Source organism: Saimiri boliviensis, chromosome X (assembly GCF_048565385.1).
Source record: "Saimiri boliviensis isolate mSaiBol1 chromosome X, mSaiBol1.pri, whole genome shotgun sequence".
NCBI classification, from domain to species: Eukaryota; Metazoa; Chordata; class Mammalia; order Primates; family Cebidae; genus Saimiri; species Saimiri boliviensis.
The window spans coordinates 54,674,754-54,690,459 of NC_133470.1; the positions used below are offsets into that span (position 1 = coordinate 54,674,754).

Genomic DNA, 15,706 nt, shown 5'->3' on the forward strand with positions numbered 1-15,706 from the left:
GATCACTCTGGCAAGGACTTCCAATACCATGTTGAATTTAAGTGGTGAGAATGGGCATCCATGTGTTGTTCTGGATCTTAGATAAAAGTGTTTTAATTTTTTACCACTGAGTATAATGTTGTTGGCTTAAAATATACAGTTTTTATTGTGTTGAGGCACATTTCTTCTATACCTAATTTGTTGAATTTTAATTACAAAAGATTTTGAATTTTGTCAAATGTTTTTTTTGCTTTTAATGAGATGATTATATGGTTTTTGTCCTTCATTCTGATAATGTAATGTATCACATTTATTGACCCGATGTGTTGAACCATCCTTGCAACCCAGGAATAAATACTGCTTTATAATGTGTGATCCTTTTAATGGGTTGTTGAATTTTGTTTGCTATAATTTTAATGAGGATTTTTATATCTGTGTTTATTAATGATGTTGAAATGTACATTTTTATGTAGTATCCTTGTCTGGCTTTGGTGTTAGGGTAACATTGGCCTCGTAAAATTGGTTCAAAAGTATTTCCCCTTCTTATGGTTTGCTCAGAAGTTCGAGAAGAATTATTATTAGTTTTTCTTTATACGATTGGTAGAATTCGCCGATGAAGCCATTAGGTCTCGGGCTTTTGTTTGATTGGATGCTTTTAATTACTTATCCAATCTTATTGCTCATTTTTTTGCAGATTGTCTGTATCTTGTGTGATTCAGTTTAGGTAAATTTTACATGTGTAGGAATTTATTCATTTCTTCTAAGTTGTCTTTTTATTGGCCTATAATTATAGTCTCATAATTCTTTTAAAAATTTTTTAATATATATTTTATTGTACTTTAGGTTCTCGGGTACATGTGCAGATCATACAGAATTGGTGCATAGGTACATACATGGCAATGTGGTTTGCTGACTCCATCTACTCTTCACCTATATCTGGCATTTCTCTCCATATTATACCTCCCCAACCTCCCTACACCCCCATTCCTGCCCTAGTTTCCCCCAACAGACCCTGGTGTGTGATGTGCCCTTCCCTGTGTCCACGTGTTCAATACCTGCCCATGAGTGAGAACATGAGGTGTTTGATTTTCTGTTCTTGTGTCAGTTTGCTGAGAATGATGGTTTCCAGATTCATTCATGTCCCTCCAAAGGACACGAACTCGTCATTTTTTATGGCTGCATAGTATTCCATGGTGTATATGTGACACATTTTCCTTGTCCAGTCTGTCATCAATGGGCATATGAGTTGGTTCCAGGTCTTTGCTGTTGTAAACAGTGCTGCAATAAACGTACCTGTGCATGTGTTTTTATAGCAGAACGATTTCTAATCCTTTGGATATGTACCTAGTAATGGGATTATTGGGCCAAATGGTATTTCTAGTTCTGAGTCCTTGAGAAATCACCACACCGTCTTCCACAATGGTTGAACTAATTTACACTCCCACCAACAGTGTAAAAGTGTTCCCGTTTCTCCACATCCTCTCCAGCATCTGTTGTCTCTAGCTATTTTAATGATTTCCATTCTAACTGGTGTGAGATGATATCTCAATGTGGTTTTGATTTGCATTTCTCAAATGACCAGTGATGATGAGCATTTTGTCATATGTTGGTTGGCCTCTTATATGTCTTCTTTTGAAGTGTCTGTTCATGTCCTTTGCCCACTTTTGAAAGGGTTTCTTTGTTTATTTTAGTTCTCTGGTAAATTTGTTTTAGTTCTCTGTAGATTCTGGATATTAGCCCTTTGTCAGTTAGGCAGACTGCAAAATTTTTCTCCCATGCTGTTGGTTGCTGGGTTACTCTAGTGATTTTTTTTTTCTGTACAGAAGCTCTGGAGTTTAATTAGATCCTATTTGTCCATTTTAGCTTTTTTTGCCATTGCTTTTGGTGTTTTAGTCATGAAGTCCTTGCCTATGCCTATGTCCTGAATTATTTTGCCTAGGTTTTCTTCTAGGGTTTTTATTGTGTTAGGTCTTATGTTTAAGTCTTTAATCCATCTGGAATTAATTTTAGTGTAAGGCTTCAGAAGGGTCCCATTTCTGTTTTCTACACATGGCTATCCAGTTATCCCAACACCATTTATTAAACAGGGTATCCTTTCCCCATTGCTTGTTTTTGTCAGGTTTGTCAAAGATCAGAGGGTCGTAGATGTGTGGCATTGTCTCCGAGGCCTCTGTTCTGTTCCATTGGTCTATGGCTCTGTTTTGGTACCAGTACCATGCTGTTTTGATTACTGTAGCCTTGTAGTATAGTTTGAAGTCTGGTAGCACAATGCCTCCAGCTTTGTTCTTTTTGCTTAGGATAGTCTTGGCTATGTGGGTGGCTCTCTTTTGGTTCTATATGAAGTTTAAGGTGGTTTTTCCAGTTCTGTGAAGAGGGTCATAGGTAGCTTGATGGGGACAGCATTGGATCTATAAATTACTTTGGGCATTATGGCCATTTTCACAATATTGATTCTTCCTAACCATGAGCATGAAATGTTTCTCCATCTGTTGGTGTCCTCTCTTATTTCTTTGAGCAGTGGTTCATAGTTCTCCTTGAAAAAGTCCCTTACATTCTTTTTTAGTTGTATTCCTAGGTATTTTATTCTCTTTGTAGCAATTGTGAATGGCAGTTAATCCTTGATTTGGCTTTCTTTTAGTCTGTTACTGGTGTATAGGAATGCTTATGATTTCTGCATATCGATTTTGTATCCTGAGACTTTGCTGAAGTTGCTTATTAGTTTCAGGAGATTTTGGGCTGAGACAAAGGGGTCTTCTAAATATACAGTCATGTCATCTGCACATAGAGACAATTTAACTTCCTCCTTTCCTAATTGAATACCCTTTATTTCTTTTTCTTGCCTGATTGCTCTGGCTAGAACTTCCAATACTATATTGAATAGGAGTGGGGAGAGAGGGCATCCTTGTCTAGTGCCAGATTTCAAAAGGAATGCTTCCAGTTTTTGCCTATTCAGTATAATATTCACTTTTGGTTTGTCACAAATAGCTTTTATTATTTTGAGATACATTTCATCAATACCTAGTTTATTGAGAGTTTTTAGCATAAAGGGCTGTTGAATTTTGTCAAAGGCCTTCTCCACATCTATTGAGATAATCATGTGGTTTTTGTCTTTGGTTCTGTTTATATGGTGGATTATGTTTATAGACTTGCGTATGTTGAACCAGCATTGCTTTGCCAGGATGAAGCCCACTTGATCGTGATAGATAAGCTATTTGATGTGCTGTTGCAATCTGTTTGCCAGTATTTTATTGAAGATTTTTGCATCTATGTTCATCATGACTATTCGCTGAAGTTTTCCTTTTTTGTCAAGTCTCTGCCGTGTTTTTGGTATCAGGATGATGTTGGTCTTAAAATGATTTGGAAAGGATTCCCTCTTTTGGCATTGTTTGGAATAGTTTCAGAAGGAGTGGAACTCGCTCTACTTTGTAAGTCTGGCAGACTTCTACTCTGAACTCATCTGGACCTGGACTTTTTTTGTTGGTAGCCTATTAATTCCTGCCTCAAAGTCAGCCCTTGTTATTGGTCTATTCAGGGTTTCAACTTCCTGGTTTAGGCTTGGGAGAGAGCAAGTGTCCAGAAATTTATCCATTTCTTCCTGGTTTACTGATGATCTTAGTTATTTCTTGTCTTCTGCTAGCTTTTGAGTTTTTTTGATCTTGCTCCTCTAGCTCTTTCAATTTTGATGATAGGATGTTAATTTTAGATCTGTCCTTGCTTCTCACATGGGAATTTATTGCTATAAATTTCCCTCTAGACATTACTTTAAATGTGTCCCAGAGATTCTGGTATGTTGTGTCTTCATTCTCTTTGGTTTTGAAGAGCATCTTTATTTCTTCCTTCATTTCATTTTTTATCCAGTCTACATTCAGGAACTAGTTGTTCAATTTTCATGATGTGCAGTTTGGTGTTAGTTTCTTAATCCTAAGTTCTAATTTGATTGCACTGTGGTCTGAGAAACTGTTCATTATGATTTCCATTCTTTTGAATTTGCTGAGGGGTGATTTACTTCCAATTATGTGGTCGATTTAAAGTAAGTGAGATGTGGTGCTGAGAAGAATGTAAATGTCTATTAAGTTTGCTTGGTCCAGATCTGCATTCAAGTGCCGGATTTCCTTGTTGATTTTCTGTCTCATTGATCTGTCTAATATTGACAGTGAAGTGTTAAAGTCTCCCACTATTGTTGTGCAGGAGTCTAAGTCTCTTTGTAAGTCATTAAGGACTTCCGTTATGTATCTAGGTGCTCCTTTATTGGGTGCATATATATGTAGGATCGTAAGTTCTTCTTGTTGTATTGATCCTTTTACCATTATGTAATGTCCTTCTTTGTCTCTTTTGATTTTTCTTGATTTAAAGTCCTTTTCATCACAGACTAAGATTGCCACCCCTGCTTTTTATTGCTCTCCATTTGCTTGGTAACTCTTCTTCCATCCCTTTATTTTGAGTCTATGTGTGCCTTTGCACATGAGATGGGTTTCCTGAATTCAGCACACTGATGGTTCTTGGCTTTTATCGAATTTGCCAGTCCATGTCTTTTGATTGGGGTATTTAATCCGTTTACCTTTAATGTTAATATTGTTATGTGTGAGTTTGTTCCTGCCATTTTATTACTGGTTGGTTGTTTTGCCCTTTAGTTGGCATAATTTCTCCATTGCATCATGGCTCTTTACCATTTGGTTCTTTTTTACAGTGGCTGGTACTGGTTTTTCCTTTCTGTGTTTAGTGCTTCCTTCAGGAGCTCTTGCAGAGCAGGTCTGGCAGTGACAAAATCCCTCAGCAATTTCCTGTCCATAAAAATTTTCATTTCTCCTTCATTTATGAAGCTTAGTTCTGCTGGATATGAAGTTTAGGTTGAAAGTTCTTTTAAGGATGTTGAATATTGGCCCCCACTCTCTTCTGGCTTGTAGGGTTTCTGCCAAGAGATCCACTGTGATTCTGATGTGCTTCCCTTTGTGGGTGACCTGATCTTTCTTTCTGGCTTCCCTTAATATTTTTTCCTTTGTTTTAACCCTGGTGAACCTGAGGATTATGTGACCTGGGTTGCTCTTCTGGAGGAGTATTGTTATGGTGTTTTCTGTATTTTCTGTATTTGAATGTTGGCCTGCTTTGTTAGGTTGGAAAAGTTCTCCTGGGTAATATTCTGAAGAGTGTTTTCCAGCCTGGATTCATTCTCCCCATCATCTTCTGATACACCAATTAGGCATAGATTAGGTCTTCTCACATAATCTCATATTTCTTGAAGGCTTTGTTTATTTCTTTTACTCTTTGTTCTCTTTTCTTGCCTTCTTGTTTTATTTCATTGATTTGATCTTCAATCTCTGATATTCTTTCTTCTGCTTGATCTATTCACCTGTTGAAACTTGTGTATGCTTCATGAAGTTCTTGAGCTGTGTTTCAGCTTCATCAAGTCGTTTATGTTCTTCTCTAAGCTGATTATTCTAGTTAGCATTTTATCTACCCTTTTTTCAAGGTTTTTAGTTTCTTTGCATTGAGATAGAACACGTTCCTTTAACTCAGAGAAGTTTGTTATTACCCACCTTCTGAAGCCTGCTTCTGTCAATTCATCAAATTCATTATCCGTCCTGCTTTGTTCCCTTGCAGGTGGGGAGTTGTGAACTCATGGTGGAGGAGAGACGTTCTGGTTTTTTATGGTTTCACTCTTCTTGTGCTGGTTTCTCCCCATCTCTTGGATTTTTATAGTTTTCATCTCAGGTAGTTGTTTGGGGAAGTAGTCTTTCCTTTGCCTGCCTGCCGAGGCACTGCTGGGCTGCCAGAGATTCAGTGGAGCTGCTGCATCTTTTATTTACTCAGGAAAATTAGGCCGGTTTCTGTAATGGTGGCTTTCCTTCTGCCCACAGAGCTTTTGTGTTCCTGGTTGCTCTCTAACTGATGTTTTGGGTGCCTAACTCTTTAGTGAGGGTTTTTTGGCCTGCTGGGCTTTGTGCGGTGGCAGGGGACCCGTCCTGTCATTTGAGCTGTTTCCCTGCATTCCATTCCCCTTCTTACTGGTGGGTGGGCACCTCCGTCCCACCGGCTTTTTGGCTTTCTCACCATTAGCCAGTGCTTCCACCTAGATCTGTGCTGACAGCCCAAGGACCAAAGTTGCTGTTTTGCCCTGTTCAGGCAGCTCACTAAGGCTTTTCAGCCCAGTGAAGATCTTCTGTTCTGTGGGTTGTAGAGGGCTTAGGTAGAGCACTGTATCCAAACCAAAGTCCCAGAGGGGTAGATTCCCCAGTCCTCTGGTCAGTTGCACCCTCCTCCTGGGTGGGGCAGTGCCCCAGCTTACCGCAACTTTTCCTATTTGGTTTATACCCACTGTCTGGCCAGACCCACAAAATGAACCTAGTACCTCATTTGGAATTGTGGAGACCACTCAGCTTCTGTCTGTCTGTCTCTCTCTCTCTCTCTCTCTCTCTCTCTCTCTCTCTCTCTGAGAGTTGTTTTCCAGAGCTGCCTCTTAATCAGCCATCTTGGGAGACCTTTCTTTTATATGTGAGCATCTATTATAATACACTTTTCTCTTAGAACTGCTGTTGCTACATTCCATATGTATAGTATAAAATGTTTTTATTTTTGTCTCAAGATGTTTTTCAATTTCTCTTTTAATTTTTTATTGACTCCTTGGTTTTACAGGAGCATGTTTATTTTCCTTGTATTTGTGAATTTTAAAAAATTTCTTCTGTTATTGATTTTTGATTTTATACCATTGTCATCTAAAAAGTTACTTTATATGTTTTCATTTACCTTAAAATTGCTATGACTTCTTTTGTGGCTTAACCTATGATCTATCCTAGAGAGTGTTTCATGTGCACTTGGGATAAGTGTGTATTTTATTTCCATTTGATGGAATATTCTGTGTATGCCTTTTGTGTACATTTGATCAAAACTGTTGTTTATGTCTTCCGTTTTTTATTAATTTTTTGTTTGAATATCTCACAATTATTGAAAGTGTAGTATTTAAGTACCCTACTATTATTGTATTGCAATCTATCTCTTCAGATTCTTTAGTACTTGCTTTTAATATTTAGGTGCTCCAATATTGGGTGCATGTATATTTACAATTTTGTGTATATTCTTTTAACTTACTGACTTTTTGTTATTATATAATATTTCTTTTTCTTGCAGTTTTTGTTGTTGTTGTTGTTTACGTGAAGTTTATTTTATCTTATATAAACATTTCTACCCCAAATCTCTTTTGGTTTTCATTGCATGGAATATCTTTTTCTATTTTTTCACTTTCATTCTACATGTATCCTAAATCTAGAATAATACAAAAATGCCCACTTTTGCCACAGCCATTCAATGTAGTATTGAAAGTACTTGTCAGAGAAGTAAGGCTAGAGTGGAAATAAAAGGCATCTGAATGAGAAAGAAAGATGTAAAACTGTTGCTATCTGCAGATGTTATAGTTTTATATGGAAAAAATTATAAATATTTCACTGAAAAACTAGAACTGGTAAACAAATTTAGTAAAGTGTCAGGATACATGCAAATAACTATATTGCCGTAAGTTAAGTATACTCACAACTAGTTTCCAGGTAGAGAGAAACAAATATCCTCCAAATTTTGTTCACAGGAGTATACTTTACTCAATTGTTAAAAGCTATAAATAGCTCAAAAAAATCAGATTTTTTGACTCCGAAGAAAAGCAAAACAAAGAATCAGCAATGTCACAAGCAAAAAGTCAAAAAGATTAATTCAGTCTTTTATTAGTTCCGTTCATGCAGTCATCACCTGTCCTGCTTGACATTCATGAACATTTCAGCTCTCCATGAGTCCTGAAAGTTTTTTCTTCCTATTCTAATGTCAAAATCTCAAAAGTTATCAGAAATCTACATTTAAGAACACCGGTTAGAGTTCTATAATTGATTCTGAAACCACCTTCTAAAGAGGACCAAAACAAGACAGTTGTCTGTGAATGACAAAAAGTCTTAGGACAGCCACTATTAAAGCTACACTTGATAAGGAAACTTTGGTTACTTCTGTGGCATACAACAATCTTACACAACAATTATAACAATTAACAACATACACTAAGTCATATCAGAATTATAAGAGTTTGTCACAAATTTGGAACACATACCGGTAACATACTTTTACAAATACAGTCCAAAGAAAGCCAAGCACCATTTCATATTTGACAATGTTTTCTACATGATTTTTATAACAAATAAGTCGTATTTCACCATTGCATTAGTGTACTATTGATGTCAAACCTAATTCGTAATAAAACCTTATAGACAAACGTATCCAGTCTTAATCAGTATGACCATAAGGTAAGATTTTTATAAACTTTTATAACCCTTTACAATTTTTAACTAAAGAGAAGGTCATCGGTCAGGAAACCCTTTTGTGCTTTCATTCCAATTTCCAATTTATAGAGAAATTGAAAAATACCCATTTAACTTTAGCCAATGTGTTTACATGCAGAATTTCTTTTACAAGATTAATTTTTGGCAAACCTTTCACAATTTTCTGAAACCTTCAGGTTTTTCCTATCTAATTTAAAACAATCCTTTAACCTTTTAGGCAGAAAAATCTACATTCCCATACCTTCTTATAATCTTTTACCAGAAACACATTTCACTTTCCTTACACTCTTATTATGTAAAATTATTTTTATTTTTCAAAGATTACTTAAGTTCTGTGAACTAAAGGGCATTACACTTTTTGCTTTTCTGAAAAAAAATATTTTGAAGCCAATTAATTGAAACACCTTTTTATATAAATATCACACACGCAACACATATAAATGCACAGAGAGACAGAAGAAGATTTAGTAGTTATACAATTTTTCATTTACCAGTTTTTTAATTAGAATACTGGCTTCAGGGTGGAACCCTAAGAGGAACAATGTCAGTTTCTCTGACCTAATAAGCAAGCACAACGTGAAGGCAAAAACAGATCCCCAAATTAAGGTTTCCATTTTTATTTCAGATCATAGATCCTCAAAAAGAAAAATGCTATGAAACAAGACAGTGCAATAATTTTACCATGCATTTCATGACAAAGCAACCCAATCAGACCATTCTGTGATTACCATATATTTTATGATAAGTTTTGTCTCTCAGTGGCAGGGTGGGGACACTTCTATACCTTCCAGGCGGACAAGAGCATGCTTCTCTGATCCAAATGTGCAGAAAGTGGAATATTCCCTCATAACTACCATGAGCTATCTCCAAAAGTATATTTCCTACCTAGTTATTATATGTCAAAGCTCTCTCATAATGAAAAGTAATTTCGGATACCCCCCAATATATAAGACATCAGCTAATGCAATTCAAAACAGAACAAAACCTTAGATTTTGAGAGGAATCTATCAACTTCTAATTCCTGGGGTTTCATGAGGAAAACAGAGGATTTTTTCAAAATGGGGTCTGTGATGCCTCCTCCTTTTTTCTGAAGAAGTCCAGGCTGTTAGAGCTTGTATATCCACTTTTAATTAAGCTAACATTTAACCATAGGGCTTAAAAAAGAAAGTCGTTTAAAATCTTATTACCCAATGTAAGCCAGGCCAAATGGCCAATATTTCTGGCTTTTTAGTTTTACCAAAGTGAACCTCTCAAGTGAAACCAACAAGCCTTTACTAAGGTTATAAATTAACCACTAGTGTACAAGGTATTTTTAAAGAGGTGGCAAAAGTTTTTACAAAATCTGAAATTCTCAAAGGTAGCTCAGAGAAAGAAAAATTCAAGACAGTTCATGGAGGGAAATCAAATCAACAAATGATAAAGATCACACAGATATCAAACCATAAAGGACTCATTCCCTAAGCTGAGAAAAAAACTCAGGTACCATTGTAAAATGGCAAAGTCTTAACTGCCAAGCTATAGCATTGGGCAGCTTCCACTACTCTTCCCAGAGGGAGCCTAGAGCAGGCCAGTTTTGAGCTTGCAAAGGCTTTTAACTGCTCAAGATAATTTTTAGGGCTATGACATGAACTCCAAAATTTCTGTTTCTTGGATGGCAGAGACCATCAGAAAGTATCACCACAGGGTTTCAAGGTCAAGCTCCCAAGGACATGAAACAAGAGGAGAAGAAAACCATCCAGTTTTTCTTTTCTTTTTCTTTTTTTTTTTTTCTTTTCTTTTCTTTCTTTTTTTTGTAACATAGTTTTTAACAGACCAGTTTGCTGGGCCTTCTAGAACAGCAGGCTTACAGAGGTCTTAGGCCCATGTTTTATCCTAAGGTACCCTTCTTTATAACAGAAAGATATGGAAACCAAATTCACAGCACAAAGTACAAAAAATTCACTACAGCTTTAGACTAGCATCTTGAATCCTTTTTCTCATTAATTAAAACTGTACAGAGGAGATAAACAATGATTTTTATTATTCCTTCAACCAGTTTGTGCAAAGAGAGAAGCTAGAAACCCAACTGGTATGAAATTAATATCATTTTCTGGCTTGCCAGGCTTCTGGGTTTTCTTTCCTTGAGCGTCCCTAGCGAACTAACCTGGTACACCATTGCCCTGGGGGCCAAGCCACAACACAAAGGAAATCATGAAACTAAAGGCAAAATTATCTCAATTTTGCAAAATTCTCTCAATTTCCCCACAGTAGACTGCCTGGGGAAGCCAGATTAACTTTTTCATTCCAGCCAGAGCAAAATACATGAGACAAAACATAGATATTAGCCACTCTGCTTAGCACCCAATATCTAACTTACAAGACTCAAATTTGCCCCAGGTTGGTCACTGTCATCTTTAATTTATTTGAAATAGATTGAAGAAGTGTCAATGTGAGGCCTCTGGGCAAGATGGTCACCCTGAGTAACAGAAAACATAGAAAAGAGAAAGGAGAGAAAGGGAGAGAAGCATTGTCTGTAGCAGAATGGGGGAGGCCAACAGTTTCATTAGCTCTCAAGTATCCTCCTTTGGAAAGAAGAAAAGTTCCCATGTCCCATTATCCTGTACATGCCAAATCCTGTCATCCACAGCCATCAGCAAAGATTGCAAGACAGATTAATCCAAAGAGAATAGCAGTTTACATCTCATACCCCTAAACCCACTCTTAGCCCAAAGGAACTTTACTGAGAAGGGAGGCCTCCACCTCCCTAAATCTTAGGAAGGACTCTAACCTTTCTAACTTGGGCCTTGAACCCAAATTCGGTCAAGCACCCTTCCCTTTTATTAAGAGGGGCCTTTAACCCTCTCTGTCTTAGGAGAGACTCTAACTCCCCTAAGTTGGACATCTAACCCAATCCCATCCTTTACCCGGGTACCCCACCACTTTCCCAAAGTCAGCCAATTAGTTTTGCAGTCTATTTCTTTTGGGTCAGGGGTCTCCTCAGTATTGTCCCTTTGGGGTTCACCAGAAAGATGTTACCAGAAAGGGGTCTCTATCTAGACCCCAAGAGAGGGTTCTCGGGTATTGCGCAAGAAAGAATTTGAGGTGAATACGTACAGTAACGTGAAAGCAAGTTTATTAAGAAAGTAAACGAATAAAAAAATAGCTACTCCATAGATACAATAGCCTGATTTTTTAGATCTATTGTACAATGTGGTAGATATAGCTAATAATCGAGTTCTATATATTTTGAAATCACTGAAAGTAACATCAAATGTTGTCATTACTAAAATTTTTAACCATTTGAGGTGATGAGCATGTTTGTTCACTTGACTTAATTATTCCACATTATATTTAAAAATCACAACATCATCATTTCTATTCCATAAATAGATACAAATATAGTTTTTTAATATATAATTTAAAATTAACTAGAAGGGTATTGATAACATGCATGATTCACCAGTACAAAAGTTATCCTAAAGTTGGAAAAATAGATAAAAGATCTTTTGAAAATTAATCAGAAACCATGTTTACATAATTTTAAAATATCTTTAAGTTCCTTGTGAATACATAGTAATGTTCTAGCATACTGCCACCATCTCACATTCTCTGTCTTCAGAACAATCCTCAGTACTCACAAGGGGATATCTGGCATTCAGAAATGTTTTGGGTGTCATTACATGTGAGATAGGTATTTTAAAGACAGCAGATAAATCAGCCTTGTTTTTTTTTTTTTAATCTAACTTACCACTCTGTACCTTTTAAGTGCGATATTTAGACAATTTACATTCAAGGTTAATATTAATATGTGAGGTTTTGGTCCTATCCTGAAGTTGTTAGCTGATTGCTTTGTAGTTTCGGTTGTACAGTTGCTCTATAGAGTCTTTGGACTGTGTAGTTAAGTATTTTTTTCTTGTAGCAGGTATTCTTTCATTTTCATGTTTAGAACTCTCATAAGGCTCTCTCATAAGGATAGTCTAGTAGTAACTATGCACACAGACTATGTACAAAATCTACAGGAAATAAATTTCTGGAAACACACAACCTTCCGAGATTGAATAAGGAAGAAATGGAAACCCTGAAGAGACCAATATTAATTTGGACAATTGAATCAGTAATTTAAAGGCCACCAACCAAACCAAGTCCCAGAACAGCTGGAGTCACAGCTGAATTCTGTTAGACATACAAAAAAGAGTTGGTACCAATTCCACTGAAACTATTCCAATAAATTGAGAAAGATGGAACTCCCCCTTAACTCACCCTACGAAGCCAGCATTACACTGATGCCAAAATCAGGCAAAGACACAGGAAGAATATTAAACTATATGCCAATATCTCTGAAGACCATAAAGCAAAGTGGAATCTGAATCTGGCAGCACATCAAAAAGGTAATTCTCCATGATCAAGTAGGTTTTATTCCTGCTATACAAGATTGGTTCCGTACATGCAAACCGATAAATAAGATTCACCACAAAAAGAGAACTAATAATGAAAACCATAAAATCATCTCAATATATGCAGTACAAAACTTTCAATATAAAATCCAACATGCCTTCATGACAAAAACACTCAACAAACTTGGTGTTGAAGGAAAATATCTCAAAATAGTAAGAGCCTTCTCTGACAAACCTACAGCCAGCATCATACTGAATGGGCAAAAGTTGAAAGTAGTCTTTATTATAACTGGAACAAGACAAGAATGCCCACATTCTTATTCAACATAGTACTGAAAGTCTTATCCAGAACAATAAGGCAAGAGAAAGAAATGAAAACCTCCCAAATAGGAAAAGAAGTCAAATTATCTTTCTTTCCTGAAAAGTGTGAATCTACACTAAAGAAACGTCTAAAGACTCCATTAAGAAGCAGGAAAAAGATGGCCAATTACACACAACCAGATGCGACAACTGCCACCAAGGGACTAGAATGACTAGCACAATCCTAACATATCTCCAGAGGGAAGCCATGGAGAATGGACAGAGAAAAGACACAAAAGCTAGGTTGAAGGGGTAGGAAGCTGGGAACCCTGCATGGAGCTGCAGTGCACCAGGACTCATTTCTGGCCTCCAATGACTTCAGGAAAATGGTTGAATTGAACTGGGAAAAAGCATGTTGCTCTCATCACAGGCCTCTGGAATTCTGGCAAAAGAAGACCCCTTGAACATTACACACACTTGAGTTGGCAAACAGCTGCTTAGAGAAGTAGTGAGGGCAGCATGCCAGTTGATATTGATCCCAGAGTATTTGGTGCAGGAGCATCTATATCAGAGCATGGCCAGTCATACTCATCCCTCTGGGCTCAATTTGCTCCCATAGGAGATTTTAGCCCTACGGAAAATGTCAGACCTGAACTCTGCAGAAAAATGTTCCCCATCAGACAAGGCCAGTCTGATCTGAGTACCTTTTAGTCTGCTGGGGTCTCTTGGGACCCCAGGTTGGATTCGACTGTTTGTAGTGCTTTGGGGGCCCAGATCATAGCTCTTGCAATGATGAACTATGCCTGACTGGCAGAGATCTCAAGTGGTGTGGCCCCCATGACCATACACAAGCTCACCCACTCCCTCCCTGCACTACAGCTTCCCCTAGGCCCACATCTTCCCCCCACATTTCTTTTCTGGCATGTGGGAGGGTGCATTTTAGCTTTAATGTTCTGATAGTGCATGCGTGCATGCACACCTTGACCTGCCACTGCTGCTGCTGGTAGTGCACTTTAACCCCACCACCACCACCACCGCCACACCACCATTGCAGTCAGAGCCTTGGTGGGCACAGAGCCCACCAGTATGCTAGACTCTCTACCAATGACCCATTCCTGCACCAACACTGCTGCCAGAGTGAAACAAGGCAATGAGAACAGTAAACCTTCCTTCATGTGAGTGACCACTCTCACCTCCATGAATGTGCACAGAGGGCTAACAAAGAACTGCACCTGCCAGCTCCTTGCTTCTGTGCTAACACCACCAGCAACATAACCACTCACAGAGTTGCCAGAGGGGGGCCCCTGATTACCTGAGCCATGCTGCCTCCACTATTACTGTGAACACTCACACATAAGCAGGCATTGTCACACCCAACGGCACCCTGCCACAGCCAACGGTCAGGCACCCCATTGTCCTAACACTGCCACTGCTGCTGACACGTGAAAATGAGCATGAATCCTGCTGCCACCACCCCATGAAACACTCTGGCTAGGACCACCCTTCAGAGTGTAGTTACCAGCGGTCTGGCAGCTACTCCATTCCTCAGTGCAGTGGGATTCTAACTTTAAAGAGACAAAGAACAAAGTTAGGGCCCAATATAAGTACCCCAGATTTAGAGTAAGCAGTCCAGGTGTTAAGAGCTTAGCCATGGTTCCCTAAAATCTTCCAGAAATAAAGCCAGTCAACTGAACCTACCTTATGCCACAATCAGACCTTCAAGGTCACTCAATAGAATTTAAAAAAAAACCCATCCAAAGGATAGCAACTTTAAATATTGAAGGAGAATCAACCCACAAAGATGAGAAAGAACAAGTGTAAGGACTGTGACAACTCAAAAAGCCAGAGTGCCTTCTTTCCTCAAATGGCCACACTACCTCTCCAACAAAGGTTCTGAACAAGGCTGAAATGGCTGAAATGACAGAAATAAAATTCAGAATATGAACAGAAACTAAGATCATTGAGATGCAGAAGTGTGTTGAATTCCAATCTAAGTCAGCTAAAAATCACAATAAAATGATACAGGCGCTTACAGACAAAATAGCCAGAATAGGATAGAATGTAACACACCTGATGGAGCTAAAAAACACATTACAAGAATTTCATAATACAATCACAAGTATTAATAGCAGAATAGACCAAGGTGAAGAGAGAATCTTAGAGCTTGAAGATTGTCTTTCTGAACTAAGATGGACAATAATAGAGAAAAAAGAATGAAAAGGAACAAATAAAACCTCTGAGAAATACAGAATTATGTAATTAAAGCCAATACTGCAACTCATTGAAGTCTCTGAAAAAGATGGGGAAAACAGAAGAAATATGGAAAACATATTTCAGAGTATCATCCATGAGAAGTTTCCCAATGTAGCTACAGAGGCAAACACTCAAATTAAAGAAACGAAGAGAACCCCAGTAACATGCTTCACATAAAGATTATCCCCAAGACTTATAACCATCAGATTTTCCAAGGTCAAAATGAAAGAAAAAATGTTAAAGACAGCTAAAGAGAAAGGGCAGGTCACCTGCAAAGAGAAGTCTATCGGTCTAACAATGGACCTCTTAGCTGAAACCCTACAGGCCAGAAAAGACTAAGGACCAATATTCAACATTTTTAAAGAAAAGAAGTTTCATCCAAGAATTTCATATCTGGCCACACTAAGCTTCATAAGCAAGGGAAAAATAAGAGCCTTTTCAAACAAGCAAATGCTGAAGGAGTTTGTTACCACCAGACCTGCCTTAGTAGAG

At 37.8% G+C, this 15,706-nt stretch overlaps 1 protein-coding gene across 5 annotated transcripts in view; it reads left to right on the top strand.

The window, feature by feature from the left end:
* The window catches only part of ZC3H12B (zinc finger CCCH-type containing 12B), a 523,339-nt gene that overhangs the window by 328,817 nt on the left and 178,816 nt on the right, over positions 1-15,706 (top strand). The window lies entirely within an intron of this gene.